The sequence below is a fragment of the Equus asinus genome, chromosome 2 (genome assembly GCF_041296235.1).
Source record: "Equus asinus isolate D_3611 breed Donkey chromosome 2, EquAss-T2T_v2, whole genome shotgun sequence".
Lineage (NCBI taxonomy): Eukaryota > Metazoa > Chordata > Mammalia > Perissodactyla > Equidae > Equus > Equus asinus.
The window spans coordinates 146,920,059-146,946,646 of NC_091791.1; the positions used below are offsets into that span (position 1 = coordinate 146,920,059).

Sequence of the window (26,588 nt, forward strand, 5' to 3'; positions counted from 1 at the left end):
ATAGATTTAAGCTTGTCAGCTCTCCTGGATTAAACTCTGGGCGCTGTCTCAGATTTTCTCAACTCCTATACATAGGATGCCAAAAGTCGCACGGTTAGCAGGCCGGGAAAGTCATTCCTAGGCTCTTCTGTTAAAACCGGAACAGTGTGTTGGGTACGTTAGCAAATCATCCCATGTAAATTAAATTCCTAAGGCTTTTACTTTGCAAAGCCCCATCTCCAAATAAACTTTTGCTACTTTCTAAAAGACAACAAAAATCTTGACATTCTAGTCATGAAAAAACAGTAATCCAAGGGAAGATACAACGAGCACCTACTGGGGTCTACGAAGCACGAGACAGCACGAGAAGGCTAAGGGAAAAAAAAATGCTACAGGACTATGTACATCTTCGTTATAAACCTGACTGCTCAGGTTATGGGACGTGGAGAACGACCATCCTTCTTCCCTTGTACCTCTACAGCGACTCCTGTCCCCGTCTGCCTAGTTGAACCTAGGGCCACTTTAGGTTAAATCCTAGCCTCCCGGCCGCCCTTCCGTCTCCCAGGACTCGGCTAGGCGGCTCAGCTTAGTCTCGAAGGAGTCCGGATTCCCGGTCTCTCGGCGGTCACGTCCGGGAGACACGGAGGTTAGCGCCCGCACTTTAGCGCCCCAACTCCTACGCCCGCAGAAAGAGGCGGGAAGGCTGGGCGGCCGCGGGGCCGCTCCGCCGCGCACATGGCCGGCCGCAGCTCCCACCCCCGTGCCGCGCAGGCGCCGGGCGAGCCGGGACTTGCGGTCGCCGAGAGCGGATCATTCCGCCGCTTTCTTTGTGTGGCTTAAGCTCTACAAATGACATATTTCCCTCCCCTCCGTTAAAAAGGAAAATCAGCCCATCTCGTCCCCTTCTTCCACCGGCATGGGGTCCGGGAGTGGGTGGGAGAGGGGTCTGCTGACTAGGGTAGGGGCGGAAAGGCTCAGGCGAGGGGCTGACGAGGGCCGGGTCCGGGAGGGATGCTGGGAGCTTTGACTCACTCGCACACCATGTGTCCCTCCGCGCGCAGCACGGGGGACTTTTCGGTGGGGATTTTGGGCGCCGACCAGACGCGGCATTTTCGGAAAATAGCGCCCTGTGCAGCTGAAGCGCTTTGTGTGTAGCGGGGCCGCGTCAGCCCGGCCGGGTACGAGGCGCCTCGGGTCCCCGCACCACCTCCTGCTGCTCCCCCGTCGCCGCTCCCGAAGCTTTTCCAGGTCAGTGCGGGTCTGTGTAGGGCCCTGTTACCACCGGATGTGGAAGTTGATCTCTTCGCTGGTAAAAAATAATTCCACTTCCCCCGGAACCCAGATCATCCCCGCGATTTCCTGTTTATTGCATTAAGGCGCCGGGTTTCCGGGGCTCCTGGCCCCGCTTATTCCGCGGGGGTCGGCGGGGTCGGCCTGGGCGACCGCTCCGCCCGCGCCGCCGCCGCGCTTTGTCCGCTGGGCACCCCGCTTCTGGGAGGGGCGGGCAGACATGGTGGCGGCCGCCGCCCCCTCCTCGGCCCCGGCGCGCCGCGGCCTCCCCGCCAGGCCGGTCCCGAGCGGCGGCCCCGGAGCGGGGATGGGGTCGGGCTCGGGGCGGCGGGGGCTCGGCGGGCAGGCGGCCGGAGAGAGGCAGGCGCGGCCGGGCCTCGGCGCCCGCCGCCCGGGGAGCCGCCGGGCTCTTTGTCTGGGCGGCCTGACGGCCCCGCCGGGGCGAGGAAGGAGCGGCGGGGGCGGCCGGCCCCGGGCGCGCCGTGCTGCGAGGCCCGCGGGCCCGGGAGGCGCTCGGGCCACGGCGGGAGCGGCCGGCCGGGACAGGGTTAACGGGAGAGCCCGGCCCGGCCCGCGCGGGGCCGCCGCGGCGACCGCCTGGGCCGCGGGGACTCGAGTCCTCTGAGGGGACGAAGCCCGCCGCCCTGGACGCTCGGGACTCCTGCTCTGGGGCCTTGGCCGCTGGGATCTGCGGGTGCACGGCTTCGGGGAAGAAGTTGAGCGTTTTGCCAGGTCATGTCTGCCTGGGCACAGCTCATCAGCGTGGACTCAGTGGGTTTCGGTGAAGTCTCCTGCCGCGTTGAATCAGAGTGTCTGGCCTCAAGGGTGCATCGTGCAAACTGAAACCAGAGGAATGAGAGAGGCCTGCTTTGTGTGTTTTCCCACTTTAAGCCTGTTTTCCGTACACATACTCTTGTTTTAAACCTGATTGGACTGTGGCGAGCAGACATCTGTTCCAAGGAGGGGCAGAGACCACAGTCCTTCTGCAGGGAGCTCGGTAATGTGGAAATATTTTAAGTGCTCTCTCCGGACACTGATTTGCCGTCTCGATTCAGGCAAGTTACTTTCTGAAGTACAATTTTTATCTGGAAAATGGTTTGATGTAGTCAGTAAATCATCCTCGTGAAAGTAGTTTGCCATCCCAGAATAAAAAGAGGCACTGTAACTTACTATGCAGAAGTTGGTAGTCAAAAATTCTTTTTGCAAGTAGTTTACTTGAGGTCGCATATAGACCCACCCAGCTAGGTTTAAATTTCTTCTCGCTAACGTGTAACCATCAGCCTTGACACTTCCACTTTCAGGTTCAGACTTTGAATTTAAGGGAACTAAAGACGGCTTTATGTTTTTTTCTTAAATTTTCTCTTTTTAAATACTTCTCCAAAAATAAATCCGTTACTTGTTAACGTAAGTCACATTTTAGGTAAGAGTGACATCGTTTTGCATTTTTACAAGTCTTAAAAGTCTGGTTTAATGGAAAACAGATTCTTAAATCTACTTATTTATTCAGTCTGTGTTGGTGTCACACCATGTAACCTCTGGAAAACGTTGTATACTCATGCCTTTTTTTTTTTTTTTTTAACTGAGAAATGTGTCATTTCTATCCTTTCACCGTACAAGTCAAATCAGGGTATTATGCAAGACACATTTAAAAAATATGGATAAGAATGTTGACTCCTATACTTTTTTCTTGGGTTCTAACTTTTTTTTAACTTGAGATTTAGAAGCATGAGCAATATCACGAATGAAGATTGTGTAATCTGCATATGATCCTGGAGATTCAGGAACATTTGAAAATATTCTACAACTTATTTTTAGTGATGTACACAAGTTTGAATTTCGTATTAGATGTGCTTGTGAAAACTTGTATGTAAATATAACTTTTGAAGATAGGACACTTTCAAAGCACTGTTGGAGCTCCAGATTTAAAAGGGGTCCTGTAAGGAAACATTTGGTGAAACAATACTTTTGTAATGCGGATAGGTACCCTTATTGTTAACTTTCCTAACTTAGAGTTCAAGTTCTCTGTCACTTTGAATCTGGGTTTTCTAGGTTCGGGAACGGTTAAACTGTAAATGTGTGAAAATTTCAGGCCATACTTAGTTTGGTGTAATGGTTTTGAAAAGCAAAATTCATTTCCAGTTGTTTCTGTGAACTCTAGTCTGATTCTGTCAGTCTGTAGTTCTCTACTGTTCCATCAACAGGAAGCATCTGGTCATTCTTCATGTAATTGTTAGAAAATGCCAGGTATATTTTTGATGTTTGCTATTCAAATGCAAATAAATATCAGATCGGATCTTGATTAATTTTACTTGATTTTGGTTTGTCAGTCTCACCCCCAACCCCCCACATCTCTGAGATATAGTTATAATAAGCCTCTTCCCCTGTAGAATGGACTTTTTTGTTTTTTTTTCCCCTTGAGTACCTCATCAGTTACTCAATGGTAACAGGTAAAGCAAACGAGTCATAAGGAATTCAGAAGTTAATTACATGAAATTTTGAATCCTGAATTCATTTTGAGGTGCAATGTCCCTTTGCAAATAGCCAGAGTATAAAGGAACTCGCTGATTGACTCCATCTCTTCTCTATCTCTATGCAAACATTAAAAAACAGAACCAAACAAAACCTTAAAGTTGAGGACAACTGAGTGTTCTAATGAGTGATTACTTTGGCCTGAGAGCTTTCCAACCAGTAATCATATGTTTCTATAGCATTAATGTGTCTATCTTGGGACACTATAATTAGTGTTATACTTTTGTAAAGATGTTTGTACCATCATGCTCTTTAGAAGGGAAATCTATTAGTTATTAGTATTAAGGCTGTGTGTTTCCTCACAGTCTTGACAACAGTGCTCTGCACAGAGAAGATGCTTTGGTGCAATCAGCTGTCGGTTCAGTTGTTGTTGGGCCGGTGCACCTTTATTTGGGCTAAGTGTGTTCATGACATAAATGGGGAGGCTTAAGCATGAAGTGATTTCTCCACTGAGGGTAAATCCATATGTAGGGCCATTGATACATTTGGAAATAGAAATCTAAAACTCTTGGTTTTAATTCTCTTACCTTTTAATGGGAATAATTGTAAAGGCTGGCAGTTAGGGCCCAAGGTGCGAAAGTGCAAATAGAGAATGTGGAAAAGACTTGATCATTTTAGCTGATTGTACAGTTAGTATGAATCAACACTAGGGCATAATTTAAAATACCATTTTGAAGTTGGTAGAACAGCATGTAGAAAGAGCAAGGTGTTAGCCCCACTTTGCTTTGTACTGACTGTATTATACCTGGGGTATCATGTCAGCTTTTTAGGTAGCATACTATCACATAATGAGTGGGACCTTACATCAGTTCTCAAACTTTATATCAGAATCACCTGCAGAGCAAAATACGGATGCCCAGGCTTAAGTAGGATAGGACCTGGGCCACTGTATTTTTCTCAAGTTCCCCAGGAGATAGACACTCAAGTTTAACAATCACTAACTATAGAGCATATCCATAGTACGTTGGTCATTGGAGGAAATGGAAAGGAGGAAAGGTTGAGAAATGTGATGTTTGGCCCAAAGAAGAGCAGCTTGTTTAAGAAATGATAGCTGTCTTTAAATATTTGGAGGTGTGTCACAGAAAATCAGGTTTGATCTGACCAGAAGGAACTAGGATCAGTGGGTAGAAGTTAGAGGAGGCAAATTACAACATTCTTCCAAGAAAAATTGCCTCAAAACGGAAAAAATATAATGGGTTGTTTTGGGTGGTAGGCTGTCTGCTCTCACTGACCGTGTTCAAGGTCAGGACTCTAGGGTAGAGGAATTGATGTGCTGAATGAGGATTTAGGCCGGGTGTCCTTAAGTTCTCTACCAACTGAGATTTTATGAAATGTGTCTAGATTTGCAGGTACAAAAGCAGAAGAGCAAAAGCTAATTGAGTGAAGCAAGCTGGTTAGCTTAACTGGATCATAGTGTTCACCTTGGATAAAGGGAAGTGAGAGAGCTACTTGATGAGGGCTTTAAACCAAGCAGTAATTGGGCAGACTCAAAAGCCTTAAAAAATGAGCCTGCTTGCTCGTTTGGAAATTCCCATTTAAGGGAATTTATCTTGATGTAATAAGAATGCGTGCAAAGACTTAGTTGTGAGGATACCAGTTGCAGCATTGTTGATAATAAAAGCAACATTTGACTCCCCCGTTAGTCATTGAAGTGGCTAATGTTATCCCCATTTTTCAGAAGGGAAAACAGGCCTAGGGACCTGAGCGAGCTTGCCCAAAGCAGGCTTAGTAAGTGGTAGAGCCAAGCCGTGGATCCAAGCAGTCTGACTCCAGAGCCAGTGAGTCTTGATCACCATGGTGTAAAATTATACCCAATCTAAAATGTTTCACAGTGATTATTAGGATACATGCCTGCAGTGACACTGCCTAGCCATTAAAGTGGTGTTAGAAGAATGTAAAGAGGTGAAAAGTGGACTTTTCATGTATATGCTAAGTGAAAAAATAGATTTAAAAACAAATATATTGACATCTGGAAGGATATGTGCCAAATTGTTAAGTGGTTATTTCTGAGGCTAGTTTTATAGGTGATTATTTTCTTTTTTGCTTATCCAAATTTTCTAACTTCTACAACAAATTTTATTGTGTATTATTTGTAATTAAAAAGATATTAGAATGTTATATTTCAATAAAAAAATTAAAGATACTAGCATAGGCTGAGGAGTTTGGATTTTATACCCTGCAGTTTTTACAAGCCGACTTAGGAATTTCACATAAATGAGAATTTGTAAGTGCATGAAGTGTTTTGTATTTTTTAAAGTTTGATTTCTTGTCATTCTAGAAGTAATGTATTAATTGAATAGAGAAAAATATCATTAACTCCTATCACCCTACCATAATCAGTTATCTATTTTGTTGTGTTTTCTTCTTCTTACATGTAATATTTTAAATGTTGTATCCATCCCAGCTTAGTCACTCTCTAGATGTGTGACTTTAGGCAACTTCCTTAGTCTCTCTGTGCCTCAGTTTCCTGCTTTGTAAAATGGGGATAATTATAACACCTACCTCATGGTGGTTGGGAGGATTAAATGAGTTACTGCATATAAAGTGATCAGAACAGTTTCTGACATAGTTAATAGCTCAGTGTTAGCAATTATTATTATAGAATCATAGTCCACTAAAAGCCTTGGGGTTTTGGAATTAAGAATATTTGGGATATAGGCAAGGTAATAATGTTATGTAACCTTTCAACAGAGTCCAGTGGAGCATCCCTCTTCAAACAGGTTACTATTTCCGCAGCAAAATGTATGAATGTTTACACTAAATGGAGTAAATAGAGAGTATAAATAACTTCCTGTTTAGTTCAGGTAAGGTTTTACTGCCAAAAGAGTTATTTTGGGTTTCAGAGGTTTTTGTATTTTGGAATTGCACTTAAGGAACCTGTAGGATATTTACTCAATTTTGAGTCCTATTTTATTTTAATATTAAATTATACACCTTTCATGTTATGTAGTTTTATAATACATGGTAATTTAAAAAATAAAAAACAGGAAATGTTCACTTCTGTTTCCTTTGATTAAAAAATATGCTAGACCCACCAGTACTGCTGATTTTATTCCATAGTGTATAATCTTTTCTAAAAGAGGCTTGAGGGCCACCCCTGGTGGTTTAGTAGTTAAGTTCAGTGCGTTCCACTTTTGCAGCTGAGTTCGGTTCCCGGGCAGGGACCTACACCACTCGTCTCTCAGTGGCCATGCTGTGGTGGTGGCTCATGTCCAAAAAAAGAGGATGATTGGCAGTGGATGTTTGCTCACGGCAAATCTTCCTCAAAAAAATAAATGAATAAAAAATAAGAGGCTTGAGAGTTTCTCTAACCCGGTTAGCTTTTTTCTGCCTCATTAACTTGAGGGATAAGACATTTCGACTGTGCTGGTTTACTGCAGCAGTGATTCTTTGAACGAGATGAGTGAGAGCCACCATGGTATCTCTCTTTAATGTACCTTTCCCTGTTGTAGATGTGGATACTGAGGTGGATGTTTACCCGAGGTCCCAGTATTAATTCTAGAACTGCACAATGGAATTAGGTCGCTTCCTCTCATAGTGAAGTTATTGGATGTCAGCCCCTTTTGACTCCTGTACTCCTTTGTGTCTACAGCACTTACCATGTATCCAAACAGGAAAAAAATTTAGAGTGTTTTAGTTTGTTCCAGTTGCTGTAACAAAATACCAGAGACAGGGCAGCTTATAAATCACAGAAACTTATTTCTCACAGTTCTAGAAACTGGGTGATCCAAGATCAAGATGCCAGCATGGCTGGGTTCTGGTGAGGACCCTCTTCCAGGTTGTAGTCTTCTCTGTTGTATGTTCATACCGTGGAAGGGGCAAGGGAGCTCTCTCGGATCTCTCCTAATAAGAGCATTAATCTGATTCATGATCTGCCCTCATGACCTAATCACCTCCCAAACGCCCCGCCTCCTAATGCCATCATTTTGGGCATTAGGAAGAGTTCATCATACAAATTTGGGGGCGGAGGGAGACACACAAACATTCAGACCATAGCAAACAGTATGGTGTATAAGTGAATGATCTAAAAAATTTCCCTGACAGCCTAACTGGCTAGTGTGAACTCTTTTCTCTTTGCCCATGGGATTACTCCACCTTTGTTCTTTTATCCGTTCTTTTCGTAGGGACCCTCAGTTTCTCTCCCTTAGCTTATTCCTGTATGCATTAGGTATAGCGGGAACTTGACATCAGTCACTGCTTTCATGTTTTACTGGGCTCCTATTGTCAAATCTTTCTACCTTTGTTTCCTCTGCTGTCGCTCACAGGTTGCTGCATATTTGTGGAGGAAGGTCGGTAATTGTGGACATTTCTTGGCCGCTATAAATTTATGCTGAACAATTCAAATGGGCCCTTGATACTTCTTGGTGATCATTTTATTAATCTCATATTTTTCTCTTGTCTCATACATCTTTCTCTCTCTCAGAAGATGCCATTGACTTCTACTTAATTGAAAAAGAAAATAGAGTACAAGCTTGCACATTTTCTTCATTGTCACCATGACAAAATCTCTTCTTTCCTCTTATTTTGTAAAGTGAAAGGAAGAGGAATCTTTTGCTGTTCCAGGAATCTTGCTGCCACACTTAACTTTTTCTCTCTGATCACTTTGGTCATTATCTGCAATGGTTTTTCCTCTCTACCTTTGAGTATGTACAGATTTTTCTTTTTGGGGAGAAAAAAAATCAACTTGATTATTGCTACAGTTCTTTCTAGCTGTCTCATTTCTTTTATTTCGGAAATTTTAAGACCGTAGTTAAAATTGCTGCCCTCAGTTCTTTTACTACTTCTTCCCTAACTTACTGCAATTCTGTAATGTGTTCTGACCATTGCTTCAGGGGACATCCTTCTCGCCAATGGTATTGGCTTCATCCTGATTTTATTCAGCCAGAATGTGTGTATTACTGTTGATTTCTACCCATGCTTCCTAACATTCTCTTTCCTTGCCCTTCATAGTATGCCATCCTGCTTTTCCCTTTCTGACTACTACTTTTCTATTTTCTTTGTTGTTACATGATCTTCTTACTACTATCATTATTCCCCTCAGTACTTGGCCCTCTGCTCCTCTCTGTCTTTTTTCAGATGGATGTTTTGTATGCTGATGACTCTTAAATGTGTACTCTCCAGGTTTGTATCTCCAATAATTTACCTAATATTTCCATTGGGAGACTCCATTTCCATCACTTTTAGATTTATTATTACCCAGCTTTCAACCAACTGCATTTTTCTTTGTTAGTTTTATCATCTTCATGCTTACAACTTAAAGTTGTCTGTGATGCATGTTTCTCCTTTATTTTTTTTCCTTTTTTTATTGCGGTATAATATAACATTATATTAGTTTGAGGGATACAACATAGTGATGTGACATTTGTATACACTGTGAAATGATCACCACAATAAGTCTGGTTACCATCTGTCACCGTATAAAGTTACGAAAAAATTTATTTTCTTTCCTTTATTTCTTATATCCGTCCGTCAGCATGGTTCTTTAGATTACTCTTTACTGCATCTCAGTTTGCCCTGAGATTCTGCATTGTCAATTATTTGCCCTTTCTAACTTTAGAGTCTCCTTCCTCCTCCAGTCCATCCTGCATATGGCTGCCAGAATAATTTTCCTGAAACTTTTTGAACCCATTGCTACTAAACCTAAGCTGCCAGAGGAGAGAACATGTGCTGTTGACCTTTGCGCTCTCTATGTGCCAAGCACAGTGAAGTGAACTGGTGCTGAATAAATGTTTGAATGGATCACCATTTGCTCAAAACATTGAGTGACTCCCAATTGTCTGTAGGATAAAGTCCAAGCTCTACTTTCTGGCTTTCAAACCTTTTCATATTATATCTTCTGCTGCTTCAGCCATATTCCTTACTCCTTAACATTATCAAGTCAGTGTTTCCTCTATAATATACCATGTTCAGGCACAACTCTGTGTGTTTTTCCTTTTCCTTGCCTGTCAAAGCCTATTCAGAAATGTTTGCCCTGTGCCAGGCACTGTTCTAATCTCTGCTGTTAGAGTAATGAACAAAACAGAAGACAAAGTCTCTGTTTTCTTGGAGCTGACATTCGGAGGGCGGGGGAGAAGGGGCACAGTAAACAGATATCAGGTGGTAATGAGTTCAATGAAAAGAAATAAAACTGGATAAGGGGATAGAATGGTGGGAGGTGGTTGTTAGTTTAGGTGGTCTGGGAAAGCTTTCTCTTTGGGTGTCTTGGAATGAGGGAGTAAACCATGCAGTTATTTAACTGAAGAGCTTTCTAGGCAGAGGAAACATGTTCAAGACCCTACGGGGGGACATGTTTGGCTTGTTTGAATAATGGCTAAGACTTGTGTGGCTAGAGCAGAATGAATAAAGAGAGTGACAGATGAGATTAGGGAGGTAGTGGGGAGCCAGATTATGCTTCAAATGTTAAGTCTCTCATTGAAGAAGACTTTCTTGACTATATCATTTTGTTTAACTTAAAGCTTCTCTAAACCCATATAGCAACTATGAAAGTAGCTTTCAAATTATTTTTTATTGTGACCCACAGTAAGAAATGTATTTTACTGTATCATTTAGCATATATACATTGTTAGGTGTGTGTGCCTGAGTGTGCATGTGTATAACTGGAACAAAGGTTTCATGAAACATGATTTACCTTTACTGCTTTTGATATATGCTGATATTTTTTAAAATGTTGGCTTTAACCCGCTAACATGATTTCACAGTCGGCTAATGGATCATGACCCACAGTTTGAAAAACACTAACCTATGGTATATATCTACTTAAAAAAAACCAAACCAAACAAACAAAATAAACTGCCGACTGCTTTTTTTTATAATCCACATATTCTTTCAGGTTGTAAAGTATCTTCGGTTAAAGATCATGACTTCAATTTTTTATCTGTATAGATTTTTAACGTTTACTAAGTGCTGAATAGAGAGGATTTGTTTAATTCAGCAAATAGCCATTGAGTGGCATGGTAGAAACTCCTAGATACTAAAATACACATAAGCGTAAGATAAATCCTGCCTGACTTCCTGAAGTTTATGGGAGAGGAAAGCTTATAAAAAAAAAATAGTTCATAATATGGTGGAATCCTTATATTAATGGAAGTAGGTTCTGAGTATGAGAGAATGGAGAATTCTTTTTGCTGAGACGGTCAAGGGTTGATTGTTAGAGGAGGTAATGTCTAAACTGAGGAAGAATATGAATACTTGGTCAGGTAAATTGGGGTAAGGAGAAGGCATCTCAGGCAGAATAACATAAAGGAATGGTATCATAAGACAAAATAGTACGTAGGGGTAATTATAGGTAGCTCTGTATTGTTGGAGTATAAATCCAAGGGGGAAGTGTTGAGTTGATGAGGCTGTAGTGAGGCGTGGGCCAGATCCTTAAGCTTTGAAATGCACTGGAGTCATCACTTATTCAGTGATTATGCAGTTAGATGAAAATTATGTATAGACAGAACTACTTGTAGGAAGTTGCCACATGGGAAGTTGGAGATATCATCTCTCAATAAGTCTAATACAGCCAGTTTTTCCTCTCATGGTGAAACATATCACTGTTTACTCAATTGTGCCCCAGAGGAGTTGGCCCATGTTTATGGGCTATGTTGTACTGAAAAGTCTTTTTAAACATTAAACTTTCACCCATTGCAATGTGAAATTCACTCTCTAAGAAGCACTTGAGAACTGAGACATGTTGAGGAAATGGGAGATACACATTTCAGGCTAATTTTGGGATTTATGTTTATGAAGTAGAATGGTAGATGGCCAACTATTTAAGTTATTTTTCACTTCAAGTTAAATATACGTATGGTTAAATTCTGTATTCTCTAGGGGATTGAAATACATGATTATATCTATGTTTTAGAAAGATATTTTGATAAATTTGACCATACCACAGTTTATGGCAATGTTCAAAATATAGAAACTTGAGACAGACTGGAAGGAATATTTGTATCATATAATAAACCAGAAATTTACATAATGCACTCCTACAAAGAAACAGTGACATAGAAAAATAAGTAAAGAATACGAACAAGCAGCTTCAGAAGAGGAAGCATGAGTGGCCAACAAACATTTGATATGATATGCAGTCTCATTAGTAATTTGAGAGATATGTATTAAAACAGATAATATTTTGTTACCTATCATATAGGCAAAAATTTAAAAAGCATGGTAATATTGATCAGCTCTATTATGAGGAAATAATAAATACTATAAACTACTGTTGGGAGTATAAGTTGTTATAACCAGTTTTGGGGGGTAAACTGGTGTGGGCAATTTGGTAGTATCTGTTAATTTAAAGTGCTATTCCCAACAAATCTGTCCATTTTCTGCACTAGAGGAACACTTGCATATATGCCTAAAGAGACATTTATAAGTATGTTCATTGCAGCATTGTTTTTATTAGTAAAAAACTGGAAAAATAAACAGAGCTGGTCATAAATACGAAAATGACCAAGTAAGTTGGTGTATTCATGCTATGAAATAACACGTAACAATTTAAAAAAGTGAACAAAGTACATATACTTTTTTTTTTTTGAGGAAGATTAGCCCTGAGCTAACTGCTGCCAATACTCCTCTTTTTGCTGAGGAAGACTGGCCCTGAGCTAACATCCATGCCCATCTTCCTCTACTTTATATGTGGGACGCCTACCAGAGCATGGCGTGCCAAGTGGTGCCATGTCCGCACCCGGGATCTGAACTGGTGAACCCTGGGCTGCCGAAGCAGAACGCGCGAACTTAACCGCTGCACCACAGGGCTGGCCCCTACATATACTATTGAGTGATAGGTTGCAGAACAGTTTATACAGTATGATAGCATTTATATAAATAAGGAAAAAATGCAGAACAGTACTATATTTTGGAGGGGGGGAATATATATACATGCAAATGCAAAGAATATGGTCTGGTAAGATAAATACTAAACTGATAATAGTTCTTAACTCTTGGGAAGGGGATAGAGGATTGAGTTTTGGGAGTAGAGATAGAGAAGGATGATCAGAGGGAACCCTAGCTTTTGCAGTAATCTTTAAAATTTTAAAATCAGAGTATTATAGTGTATTTAAAAATTCATTAAAAATAATGATCAGTTTGACAATAGGATGGACAATGGTTGAGGAAGGAGGGAAACCAGTGAAGGGGGCTCCTTCATTAATGTAGGCATGAGAAGGCAGTGGCAGAGAGAATGGTGAGGGAAGGACTGATTTAAAAATGACATGAGGGCAATTTGGCAATATCTATCAAAATTACAATTGTGTTTACCTTTGTCTCAGTGATCCTACTTCAGAGATTTTTCCTACAGTTATATGAAATGAAATAATACATCTACAAAGTTATTAATGGCAGTGTTGTTTATAATAGCAATAGTCCATCTATAATAAACTAAGGCATATACACACAATAGAGCGTACTAAGCAGCTGTACAAAAAATGAAGAAGGTCTCTGTCAACTAATTGGAAAAATCTCCAGAATGTGTTAAGTTAGAAAAGCAAGTACAGATCAGTCTGTGTAGTAATGCTATCTCTGGTTAATTATAAAAATATTGAAAGGATACCCATGAAACTAGTAAAGGCGATTACTCGTTATGGCTGGGAGGGTAAATGCTTCCATTGAGACTTTTCAAGGTCTACATATCTGTGTTTGGATTTTTAAGTTGTATGAAGGTATTGCCTATTGAAAAAATAAGAGAAAAAGAGATGCAAAGTAGAGCTTTTAGGGTTTGGTGACCAAGTGTATGTAGAGACATGAGGGAGAGGGCGGAGTTGAAGATAGCTCCCAGATTTCTAGTTTGGGAGGTAAAGAGGGTGGTACCATCATCAGGGAGTACAGAAGGAAGATTAGGTTTTGGCATGTGCATGGGAATTTCTGGACATGCTAATTGATGATTCCTTCTCTTTTTTAGGGATGTGTGTGTATAATTTATGTGCTTTAGATATGGGACTCGACTGTATCTTAAACATGAATATTAAGTAGTCATCAATAAATACTTTTTATCCTTTGCAGACATTTATATTCTAGGTTTTATGGAGAGCAGCTTTGTAATGATGTCATAATTTTAGAGTCAAATAGGGACATTGGTATGCATAGATAGAATGTAGATAGAGGAACAGAGAATATGTTTCTGATAAATACATAGCTTATGTGGGAAGTAGGAACTTAATTTATTAGCATGGTTCCAATTTAATTACATCTTTTGGTATCTGAAATTCAAAGAAATAAAAATAGCTTTGAATAACGAAGTGATCTTTAGGGTAGATGAGATTATACTGTAATATTTAAAACAATGTTAAACTGGTTTAGGGAATTTTATGGTAGAGTATAAAAATATTTTTTATATAGTACATTTGGGAGTAACTGTATATAAGACAGAGAGGTTTAACCTAATGGAGAAGAGGGGTCCTGATGTGCTGGGTGCTGCCTAAAACAATTTCTTGCTGCATAATTTGGAGTTTAGAATTTATTTGAATGAGTTATATTTCAGAATCTGATTGTTGAGGACCTAATTTATCCAAATGATTTTTACCTGATTTCTATTGGACTAGAGTCAAAAAAAATAAAAGGGAAGCACAGATAAAGGACGTACATGCCAGGACTTGCAAATGAATTTAGTTCTTTTCCGGGTTTATGTTAATAAGGATTTGGGTGTGGACTAGCAATAAAAAAGAGCTGCTAAGTAATTCTTGCTTGAGATTTAAAATTTTAACCATTTTATATTTGAAGAGAAGATGTTTTACTAGTGATAGTTTTACTTTAAAAATGCTTTAAGGGGCTGGCCCCGTGGCCGAGTGGTTAAGTTCGCACACTCCGCTGCAGGTGGCCCAGTGTTTTGTTGGTTCAAATCCTGGGCGCGGACATGGCACTGCTCATCAGACCACGCTGAGGCAGCGTCCCACATGCCACAACTAGAAGTACCCGCAACGAAGAATATACAACCATGTACAGGGAGGGGGTTTGGGGAGAAAAAGGAAAAAAATAAAATCTTAAAAAAAAAAATGCTTTAAAAATTACAAATAGTGTTATATGTAGAATCCTGTAACAGTTGGAGGTGGTCTTGCTTAAGTGAGGGTGAAACTGTTCTGTCACCTCCAACCTGTGCTTACCCCTATACACACTGCCTTTCTCAGTACTGCAGTCATCTGGAGTTATGGGGAACAAAATTTGAGAAATGCTGGATTGGGCTGGCTAGTTTGGGCTTGGATGGACTCTTACATATCTTTGAATGTGTCCAGTAGAGTGAAAGGGTGGTAATAGCACAGGGTATAGAAATTAATGTAATTCAAGAAGCATTTAATTAGTGGGTCTTAATCAGGGATGATTTTGCCCCCAGGAGACATTTGACAATACTGGAGACTTTTTTTTTTTTTTTGAGGAAGATTAGTCCTGAGCTAACATCTGTGCCCATCTTCCTCTGCTTTATATGTGGGATGCCTGCCACAGCATGGCTTGATAAGCTGTGTGTAGGTCTGTGCCTGGGATCTGAACCAGTGAACCTTGGGCTGCCGAAGTGGAATGTGTACACTTAACCACTATGCCATTGGGCTGGCCCCTAGAGACCTTTTTTGACATCATAAAATGAGGGAGAGGGGAGTGCTACTGATATCTAATGGGTTGAGACCAGGGATACTGCTAAACATCCTACAATGCACTGGACAATCTCCAACAACAAAGAACTATCAGGCCCAAATTGTTGTTATTGCTGAGGTAATAAAAACCCTTGGTTAGTTGAATACCAGTAATGTGTGCAGCACTGTTCTAAAGTACTTAAGGGTGCAAATGGCACTTGTGTCTACCCATAAGAAACTTATCACCTAGCTAAAGCATCTCAAACTTAGCAAGTCTATGGCTATTCTCTTAAGACCTGACCCATCCTATTCCACTTTGCCATCTTTATTTCAGTAAATAGTTTCACTTTTCACCAAGTTGTTCAGGCGAAAAAACGTAGATGTCATCTTTGACACCTTTTTCTTGTTCACTGACATCTAATACATCAGGAAGACTTGTTAGCTCTACTTCGAAATTTATCTTGCATCTGGGTAATGGTGGGCTAGAATATTTAGACCAGTCCTTTTTTTGAAATCAACTGAAAATGCTGGATAAGATATATAAAACACCACCTTAAGAGCTGTGAAAAACTAAGAAGATAGGGGAATGTGGTAAGTCAAATTCTGGAAGAAAGCCTATACCAAGAGAGGTTAGCAGAATACCTGGAGAACTGAAGCCACTTTTGCCCTGAGTATGTTTGCTGATATCAAGAAATTTAGGTTTCTATTCATTAGCCTTGTGGAGGGAGGTGGACAGAAATCAAGACTCAGAGCCTACCCAACCTGTGGACATGTAAAGTCTTATAAGAGATCCTTCCCTAATTAGGCTTGGGCTCCACATGTCTACACCTGAGGGGAAAGGATGAACGAGAACTAACCCCTGCCCCCCTTTCATTGCCTGCCTCCCAGCTGAATATCAAGGGACTTCAAGGCACGTTGTCTTGGCACTGAGCAGAGCAGTTGAAAAAAGAGAAAGGAAATAAAAGTCTCTGCAAAGTTGTGGCCATAGCCTAGCAAGGTAAAGGAACCTTAAGCCATGACTTAATTTAGGTTGGTCCCTGACTGGTAGTGTCTCTCAGGTGCTTGGCAGAAGCAAACACTCCCTGGAGGAATGCTCCTTCATCTTAGGCCTCCTCACAAATAATTTTTCAAGGACACTGACCAGCATGTAGTCAAAGATAAGCAGACATCCAAGGAGACGAGGAGACAGGGAAACATGGGCAAGAACCAGCAGAAACAACAGCAGAACACTATTTTCTTTTCTCTCTCTCTCTCTTTTTTTTTTTTTTTTTGGTGAGAAAGATTGTCTCTGAGCTAACATCTGTGCCAGTCTTCCTCTATTTTGTATTTGGGATGCTGCCACAGCATCGCTTCATGAGCGGTATATAGATCTGCACCCAGGATCTGAACCTGCGAACTCTGGGCTGCAAAAGCACAGTGTGGGCACTTAACTACTATGCTGCCAGGATGGCTCCTGAACAAGATTTTCCTAGGCATCATATATTGGAATTAGCAGATGCATGATAAAACAACCATGCTTACTATGTCTACAGAAATAAATGACAAACTTGAAGACAGGAAAGTATAAAAAAGTCCCGTTGTAGATTTGAAAAAGACAAATATAACTGCTGGAAATAAAAAATGCAGTAACTGAATTAAAAACTTAATGATGCTATTTGTAGCAGATTGAACATATCAGAAGAATTATTGAACTGGAATATAGATCAGACAAAATTATCCAGGATGTAGCTTAGAGGTAAAAGAAAAAAAGGGAAAATATAGAAGACAGGCTAAGTGATATGGAGGATAGAGTAAGAAGGTCTTAACTGAAATTCCAGAGGAAGAGACAAGAAAAGATGGGGCATTTAAAGAGATGATGGCTGATATTTTCCAGAACCAATGAAACATACCAAACCAAGATTCAAGAGTCCCAACAAATCCTAATTAGGACAAAAACAAATCCACATCTGGACACATAATGAACTTACAGAAAACCAATGATATAGAGAAAAATCTTAAAGGTAGCTGGAGAAAAAGAAGATAACCATCAAAAGAGCAAGAATTAGATTAACAGGTGACTTCTCATCAGCAACAGTGGAAGTCAGAAAATAATGAAATGGTGTCCTGAAAAAACCTGCCAACCTAGAATTTTATACCCATTAAAGTATCTTTAAAGAATTGTGGTGAAATAAAGATATTTTAGACAAAAACAGATTGTCGTAGCATCTCACCCATTCCAGATAACTTAATGTTCAATAGAACTGTACAATAGAAGTTTCTGTGATGATGGAATTATTCTTTATCTGTGTTGTCCAATATTGTAGTCATAAGCTACATAGGGCTATTAAGCACTTGAAATATGGCTAGTGTGATTGAGGAGCTGAATTTCTTTTTTTCCTGAAGAAGATTAGCTCTGAGCTAACACTGTGCCAATCTTCCTGTTTTTTGACTTGAGGAAGATTAGCACTAAGCTAACATCTGTGCCAGTCTTCCTCCACTTTATATGTGGGTTGCTGCCACAGCATGGCTGATAAGTAGTGTGGGTCTGTGCCTGGGATCCGAAACTGTGAAACTGGGCAGCTGAAGCAGAGTGTTTAAGTTTAAATAGTCACATGCGCCATATTAGACAGTGAAGTTCTAAAGGATATACTTTAGGCAGAATGATATTGATCCATGTGGCAGGAATGAAATGTATAAAGGGCTGAAAATTAAGGAAAGTGATATATATTTGCAGAATGAAAATGAGTATCAACTATATAGAACAGTAGAAATAGCTAATGGGTTAAAAAACAAGACAGTAACAGAAAGGAGATAAGTAAAAGGGTTCTAGGTTCTGAGGTCCTTGTATTATCTAGATGGAGGCTACATTTAAAAAAACTTTTTGTATGGAAAACTTTAAATATATAAAAGGAAAGAAAAGAGTATAGTGAACCCTCATGTGTTCCTTACCCAGCCTCAACAGTGATCAACTCATGACTAATTTGGTTTCATATATATCCTCCATTACTTTAAAACAAATCCCGAGTATCCCATTATTTAATCCATAAATATATTGTTTTTATCTCTAAAAATATATAAACTTAAACTATAACACCATTATATCTCAGGAAAAAATCAACATAATTCCTTAATATCATCACATATTAGGCATATGTGTTCATGTTTCCCCAATTATCTCCAAATGATTTTTTTAAGACTTAATTTTTTTAGGGCAGTTTTAAGTTCACAGCAAAATTGAGGGGAAAGTATAGAGATTTCCCGTATACCATCTGCCTCCGTATATACCTAACCTCTCCCATGTCACTGTTTCCCACCAGAGTGGTACCTTTGTTACAACTGGTGAACTTACATTGACACATCACAGTCACCCAAAGTCCATATTTTCCATTATGATTCATTCTTGGTATTGTACATTCTGTGGGTTTGGACAAATGTGTGATGACAAGTACCCATCATTAGGGTATCGTTCAGAGTATTTTCATTGCCCTAAAAAAATGATTTAAAGAAATTTACGTTTTACTTCTTCAAATTGGAATCTGAACAGGGTTCACACATTGCATTTGGTTGACGTGTTGCTTAGATCTTTTAAAATCTATACGTTCTTTAGGGAATGAGGAGTAAAGATTTTGATTAACTTTGGACTTTAATGCATGGTATGATTTCTAGCACACCACTAAAAGGACAGAAACAGAGGATAAAACTTCCAAATAAGTAGAAGAAATAGAATGTTAGAAAAAGAATCAACCCAAAAGAAGGCAAGAAAGAAAAACAATTGGACAGGGAAAAAATGGAGAACACAAAAGAAGATTTAAACCTAGATAGACAGTAATTAAAGGTTAAAAGTCTAAATGATCAAACAGATATCATCCTAGCCTGAGGCACTATCAGCTCTTGCCTGGAATAATTTCCTAGCTAGTATTCCTGCCTCAATCCTTGCCTCCCTCTGTGTGTTGCCCGTATAATAACCAGAGTAGCTTTTTAAAAATATAAGTCGCATCATAACACTCTCCTGTTTAAAACATTCCGACAGCTTCCTAGTAAGCTTAGTAAAATAACTCCTTACTAGTGCCTGTAAGGCCCTACGTGATGTGGCCCGTTCATATCTCTAGGATTGCAAATCCTGCTGTCCTCCTTCACTCTACAACAGGGCCCTTATGCTTGCTGTTCCATCTCCCTGGATCACTAGAAATAGTCAGAATTCTTGTTCTGAGCACCAGAAACCACCTCTGGTTAATTTAACAGAAAAGGAATTTATCTCAGGAAGAAACTGCTACCACTACTGTCAGTGGAATCTGCTGCCACACTTGCCATTCTGGATTCTGTGTACTTACTGCTTTTTTATGCACTGTCTTCTAAGTTAAAGTCCAGCATAGATGCGTCTCTGTTGGAGTGGAGGATATATGACTGTACCCTAGCTGCATGGGAAGCTGGGGAAGCAAATACTCAGCTTCAGTGGTAGGCAGAGGGTTCTGCCTTCTTTCAGGACTCATCTGAGGAGAATTCCCTAGATGTGTGAAGGTGTTTTGACACTGAGCAGCCAAAAAGAGTGACATGTCTATCGTGATGCTTTTCCCTAGAATTCTTCCTTGCTTTGCTTCCTCCCTTCATTCCTGTTTCTACTCAAATGTCACCTCCTCAAGAAGGCCTTTCCCTAGACTTTGTCTAAAATGGCAATTCCCTATCTCTGATCCTTTACTCTCTATTTTCTTACCCTGCCTTACATTTTCTTTGTGGCACTTATTACTACCACCACTACTATCATTGATTGATTGATTGCAGGCTCTCCTCCCAGAATACAAGCTGCACGAGGGTGGGGACTGTCTGTCTTTGTTTACCTTTCTCTTGGCAGGTAACATATGCTCAGTAAATGTTTGTTTAATGAATGAAGGGGAAACATGTACATTGTGGTATAAATTGCTGAGAACATTTAAAGGGAAGGATTATTGAGGAATTACTTCATTTAAGGAAGGCTTATCGGAGAAGAGGAGTTTTTGAAATGGACTTTGATTGAAGTAAAGATTGGGAGAGTATGGATGTACCATTTTAAACTCAGAAAAGAGCAGGAAGGGAGGCACTGGGTCTGGAACAAGATGATCGTGTGGGATGGGGAAGAATTGTTTAGAATCTGATGGCCTTCAGGGCCCTTTGTGAAGTGGGAATTGAGAAAAATGGATGAGGTGAATCTGTGAGCAGTTGATAGTGGGCCTTGAATTATAAGGTGAAGTCTTTTGACTTGACTACCAGAAAGTAAGAAATAATTAGTTGTTGTTGTTTTTTTTTTGAATTAAAAATAAACTATGGTATTTCCACATAGCTGAGTACTATGCAGGTGTAAAACAGAATGAGGTAAATCTCTATGGAGAATTTTCCGGGATATATTTAAAGTGGAAAAAGAGCAAAGTGCAGAACAGTGTATGTAGTATGCTCTTTGGTATAAGAAGTGTGTGTGTGAGGAAATAAGAGTATATATTTTTGCAGTACTAATTTGTTTATATTGCAAAAAGGAAAACTGAAAAGACAAATCAGAAACTAATTAAATTGTTACCCTATGGTAGGGGCATAGGAAGAATGGCATGAAGGAGACAGGGATGGAAGTAAGATTTCTGAGTTTACCTTTTTATTTAGTTTTAACTTTTGAATTATGTAAATATTTTATATATTCAAAAATTACAATAAAAATCCCTAAAATTGAGAACAAACTTGGACAAATGAACCTATGTATATACCAAAATAGTTGTTTAAATACGTGGAGAAAAACACTATCTCAAGTGACTTTTGAACTAAACACTAAATGGCATATATGCTAAGGACAAAATCAACTGCAAAAAAATCTTAAACTTCATTCATTTGTTTTATTGCTAGTTGTAATATTGATATTTCTTATTTTGACACCATTTGATGTATATTATAGGATAAAGGCAAGAAGTTTTTCTGCTTGTATATTAGGAGCCAATAGATATACAAGGATAAAATCAAAGAAGCTGAGCAAACAACCTGATAATGTTGAACTTAAATTGTAAGTGTCAATATGAATTCATGATTTAAAGAATATATTTCTTAATTCTATACAACTCGTTAGAAATATAGAATTTGTATACAAATATATATTTCTTTCTTAGCTCTATCCACTGAGAGGACCTACAAACAGTACGTCATTTTGGTAGATATGAGTACTTCTGTAACCCCAGTTTTGGTCTTTAAATACTTCTACTTAGGGGCCAGCCCCGTGTCTGAATGGTTAGGTTTGTGTGCTCTGCTTCGGTGGCCCAGGGTTTCACCGGTTTGGATCCTGGACGGGGACCTAGCACGGCTCATCAAGCAAAGCTGAGGCAGCGTCCCACATAGCAGAACTAGAAAGACCTACAACTAGAATATACAACTATGTACTAGGGGGCTTTGGGGAGAAGAAGAAAAAGAAAAAAAAGAAAGAAGATTGGCAATAGATGTGAGCTCAGGGCCAATCTTTAAAAAAATAAATACTTAGAATCCAGGGCTCCTTTAAGAAATAACTGATTCCAGGAACGGGGCAGGGAACATACATAGTGAACCTGGAACATCTTGTGCCAAAAGCAAGAAAGCTTTCAAAAACACAAATGCTGACCTGAAGAGGCCCTTCTTGGCGAAAACTGGCATGGTTTGAACAGAAAAATAATGAGAATAATTTATTGAAACAATGTAATAAATAATAAATGAAGGTGGCTATTATACCCATTCTTTACTCTGAAAATTGGTAAACATTTGAACTGCTTTTTTAGTAGAAACTGTTACAGTTAATGAGGAATACCAGATCATAAATATAGAAGGAATTATAGAATTAGAAAGTCATAGTTTGTTACAACCTGTTATGAAATAATTGACTTAGGCCAGGATCATTAGTGGCTGCTAAACCTGCTAGGCAAACAGTTCATTGGGAATTGGATATTCACATGGTGCCAAGGTAACTCCACAGAGTGGTCCTTGGTCTCAAAGTAAAACAACGTAACTTTATGTTGGAAAGATCAGGCTGTCACCAACCTAGTTATTAATCTTAGTATCACTAAAAATGGGCCAGAAAATATGTCCTTCCTGATGTGATTCAATATCAAGTATACAGCATCAACTATGAAATATTTTTGTCCAAAATTTAAAATCTGAATTTAGCCAAACTTTTAAGACTAACTTTCAGTTTATAAGAAATATGAGAGATGAAAGAATTAGGTACTACCTTGAGGAAGCAATCAGAAAAACCCAGAATATGAGATACAGATGAACTGGCCATTCAGTGTCATGGGAGAGAAAAACAGGGGTGGAGTAGATGGGGGAAAGGAAAATTGTCCTAGAATAAAATTGATTGAGAGATACTACAACCAAATGCAGTGTGTCAGTGGTAAAGTACATTTTTTTAGAAAGGAGTAAGATGAAGCAAGATGGCCGACTTTTAATTTAGAATATGGGTGATGGGCATATGGGTTTGTGTGTTTGTGTACACACACACGTATACATATAAATGCATATGCATACACTTTTTTATATTTGAAAAATTTTATAATAGAAACCTAAAAATATTTTTCTGTTGATGGATGCTTAGGTTGTTTGTAATTTCTTTTTCTCTGTTGCAAATGATGTTTTCTATAAACATTCTCACACATGTTTCTTCTCCTTGCGTACATGTTTTAGAGTACACGAAGAGATAGGGTAGCTTCCCAGCAGTGGAATCCTTGGACCATTTAGGGAGATTGCCTGGCTGGAGGATGGAGAAACTAGAGTAGTGGAAAGGAAGGGATGAATATGAGAAATCTCAGAAAATATCAAAGTGTACGCATTTTATTGTTGGGCAGGGTGTCGATGGTTCACTGTTGTGACTTATAACATCCAGCAGTGTGTTGGCTTCACTTTACAGTAGGCAGGTAAGTTATGCTTCCCTGATTAATAAAAACCATCTCCTGGCCTAGTTCCAGTAGAGTTCTAGCCTTATCTTCATCCTCTGCTTGTACTCTTTTCAACCCTCAGTCTCATATCTTAAACATCATATAGAGTTAGGTCATCTGTTTGTTTTTTCTTTTTCATGTGGCTAGTAGAAACTTTAAATTAAATATGTGGCTCACATTATATTTCTATTGGATAGAGCTGTTCTAGAATCATTAGTTAAAACTTTCTTGAAGGCGCCAACTTTAGAATTTGCAAAAAGTTGGCAACATTTTAAAATAAGATATAGGGCATTCTTTTAGAAAAACTACATCCTATGAATTATCCCTGCTACGACACGGATGGACTCTCCCTCTAAAAACTACAGGAGGAAATGGCTTTTGTCCTTACAAGACTTCACAAACTCATTTGGGGATGAAGGCACCCAAAGATTCTACTAAATTCTCCTCATCTTTGCAACTCACTGTCCCTTTACCCCACTCAACTACTAGTCTCTTTAAATCACATGTATTTATCCCAGGAAGAGAGTTTGATTTTATCTGAGTTAATTGAGGAGGGACATGATTTCTATTTAAGAATTATTAAGAGTTTGGTAACAGAGTGGAGAATAAATTAGAGGAAGGCAAGAGTGAGGCACAGACACTAGTTTAGATATGCTCTAAGAGAGAAAGGATGGAGGCTTGACCGAAGATTGTGGCTGAGAAGAAAAGGCCGGTCAACAAATATTTGTTGAAGGCCTACTCTGTATCAGTGGAAAGAGGTAGATTTGAGAGATGTTTAGGAGGTCAAAGTGACAGGTCTTGATGATTGATTGGAATTGAAGGGAGTGAGGGAAACGAAGGAGGAGTCAAGGACGACTCCAAGATTTCTTATCTAGGGAACAAGCCAGTACTTGGACAGTGAATTTTGAAGTGCAATGGTATCTACAGGTGAAAGTGTCTGCAATTGAATATTTGGGTCCACTACTCTGGAGAGAGGCTTGGACTGAAGATAGCTTTGGAAGTCATCAGGCAGTCATGGCTAAGAAAGATAAAATCTGCGAGAGGAGAGAATGTGGAGAAAAAGAGGGCTGAAAAATGAAACACTGAGGAACTGCCAATATTTAAGGGGAGAAGAAAAGGAATCCAGTTGAAGGACACATAAGCTCCATCCTTGCCTCCAAGATTTTTATAATTTAGATAAGACATATAAACATGAACCATTTGGTGACCAATGCAAATCAGAGTATATTTTGGTGGCAAGTCCTGTTGGATCATCTTTGTGTTTTATGTGGAATGAAGTTAGGTGGGTAGAGATAGTGGTTAGTGTTTAGGCCAGGGAGTAGCATTGGTAGTGCATACATTCAGATCCCCACTAGCCATATGACCTTGGGCAGTGTGATTTTCTGTGCCTCAGTTTCTCATCTATAAAATGATGAAAATAGTAATTTCTGCTTTATAGTATTGTGAGATTGAGTGAGTTAATATGTGTAACATTAGACTGTGTCTGGCAGTCTCTCTCCTTCTCTCTGTATGCTGTGCTATACCGTACTATGCTGTGCCCACTATGTGTGTGTATATGTAGTGTTATATGAATGTTAGGAGTTATCATCTTTTAATAATTGGTGAGTTGGTGAGTTGAATAAGCACTCATGTTTTGGACAGAATAGGAAGGTACTAGTGAAGGAAAAGTTTTCCTGAGAAGGAATGTTCCCTCTATGGAACTTAATGTGAACACACATGGTTGTGAGCAGGCTTTCTCTGGTAAAGTGGGTGAAAAACAACATGAGAGAATCCAAGAAGGGTGATTCCGCCCTGATTCCCAGCTAGGGGCAAAGATTCCCTTTTAATAGAGGCTTTAAAGATGGTAAAGAGTTGTGTCTTGTACTTCTTAAGTCTTGCTCTCCTGGTGTGGTAGTGGTATTTCCTCAGGTCATGATTCCTGAAAGATAGTTATTCCAGAAGGAAGTTTTTCATCACCTTTGTGGGGATGATTTCACTGACTCCTTGGCTTTGACTTTAGGAAGATCTACATCTGGGATCAAGGTTCTTAGAGGAGTGGGGACCTTGAGGAGAAGCAGTCGTTCTTGCACAATGATAGTGGGAGTGTCAATTGGTATAATCTTTCTGTAGATAAATTGACAGTGTCTATCACAAATAAAATGTGATTCAAAAAAATCTAGCATATATACTTCTCAGAATAATTTCCATAAAAGTGCTAACCCAAGTATGTGTGTGATGTAGCACTATTTGTAAAAATGAAAAACCACAACAGGGGATTGAGTAATTAATATACTCAGTGTGTTTGTTTCCTATATCTATAGTGTAAGAGTTTCCTATTAGCTGTAACAAATTACCTTAAACTTAGTGCCTTAAAACAAGATAAATTTATTATTTTATAGTTCTGGAGGTAAGACAGACCAAAAGTTAAGGTTTCGACAGGACTGTGTTCCTTCTGGAGACCCTAGGGGAGAATCTGTTTTCTTTCCTTTTCTAGTTTTTAAAGACTGCCCGCATTTCTTGGCTGGTGACCACTCCCTCCATCTTCGAGGCTAGCAGGGGTAGCATCTTCAAATCTTTTTCTCTCTCTGATGTCTGCTTTCTTCTTTCTGACTCTGACCTTCTACCTTCCTTTTATAAAGACCCTTGTGATTCCATTAGGCCTGCCTGGATAATCCAGGATAATCTTCCTCTCTCAAAATGCTTGACTTAATCACATCTGCAGACTCCCTTTTGCTACAGAAGCTAACAGATTCACGTTATGGGAATTAAGATCTAGACACCTTTGGGGGACCATTATTCAGCCTACCATACTCTGTGATACCGTGCAGCCAGTAAAAAGAATATTTAGATCTGTGTGTACTGACGTAGAAAGATGTCGCTGATAAAACAAGGGGATCACTTTTAAGTGAAAAAAAGGAAATTGCAAAACAATATACTATGATCCTTTTTGTGTTTAAAAAGAAATAAACATTGTGCGTATGTGTGTTTCTACATGCGTAGAAAGGACCTGGAAGGGTATAGGAAACATTTAAATAATGATTCCTTCTGGGGAGTAAGACTACAGTGAAGTGTGGGGATGACTTTGAATTATATACATATTATATTACAGTGAACGTGTATTTATTCTAATTTTATTTTTATGAAAGTGCACATGTACATAGTTGAAAAAGTAAAAAATACAAGGTTTATGGTAAAAAAAACCCAAAAACCCACGGTCCCTTTGTGCCATCCCTTCCCACTCCAGAACTCTGTTTCCCAGAGGTCTCCATTTTATAAGTCTCCTTTATAAGTCTCTATAAGTTTTTTCCTAGTACTTCCCTCCATGTTTCTAAATAACAAGTTTATGCTTTTCTTGATTTTTCTATTTCAGGTATCTTTGATT

General features: G+C 39.5%; 1 protein-coding gene across 8 annotated transcripts in view; it reads left to right on the forward strand.

Moving 5' to 3' along the window:
* Positions 1-1,087: 1,087 nt before the first annotated feature.
* Positions 1,088-26,588, forward strand: part of GABPB1 (GA binding protein transcription factor subunit beta 1) — a 65,414-nt gene continuing 39,913 nt past the window's right edge. For 6 of the 8 annotated variants that reach the window (XM_070501713.1, XM_014852562.3, XM_014852555.3 and 3 more), the window contains exon 1: positions 1,088-1,227. The gene's annotated coding sequence lies outside the window, so the exon portion shown is untranslated. Of the gene's footprint in view, positions 1,228-1,363; positions 2,325-26,588 lie in introns of those variants that run through there. The other 2 variants (XM_070501710.1, XM_014852527.3) reach the window with 1 other exon arrangement.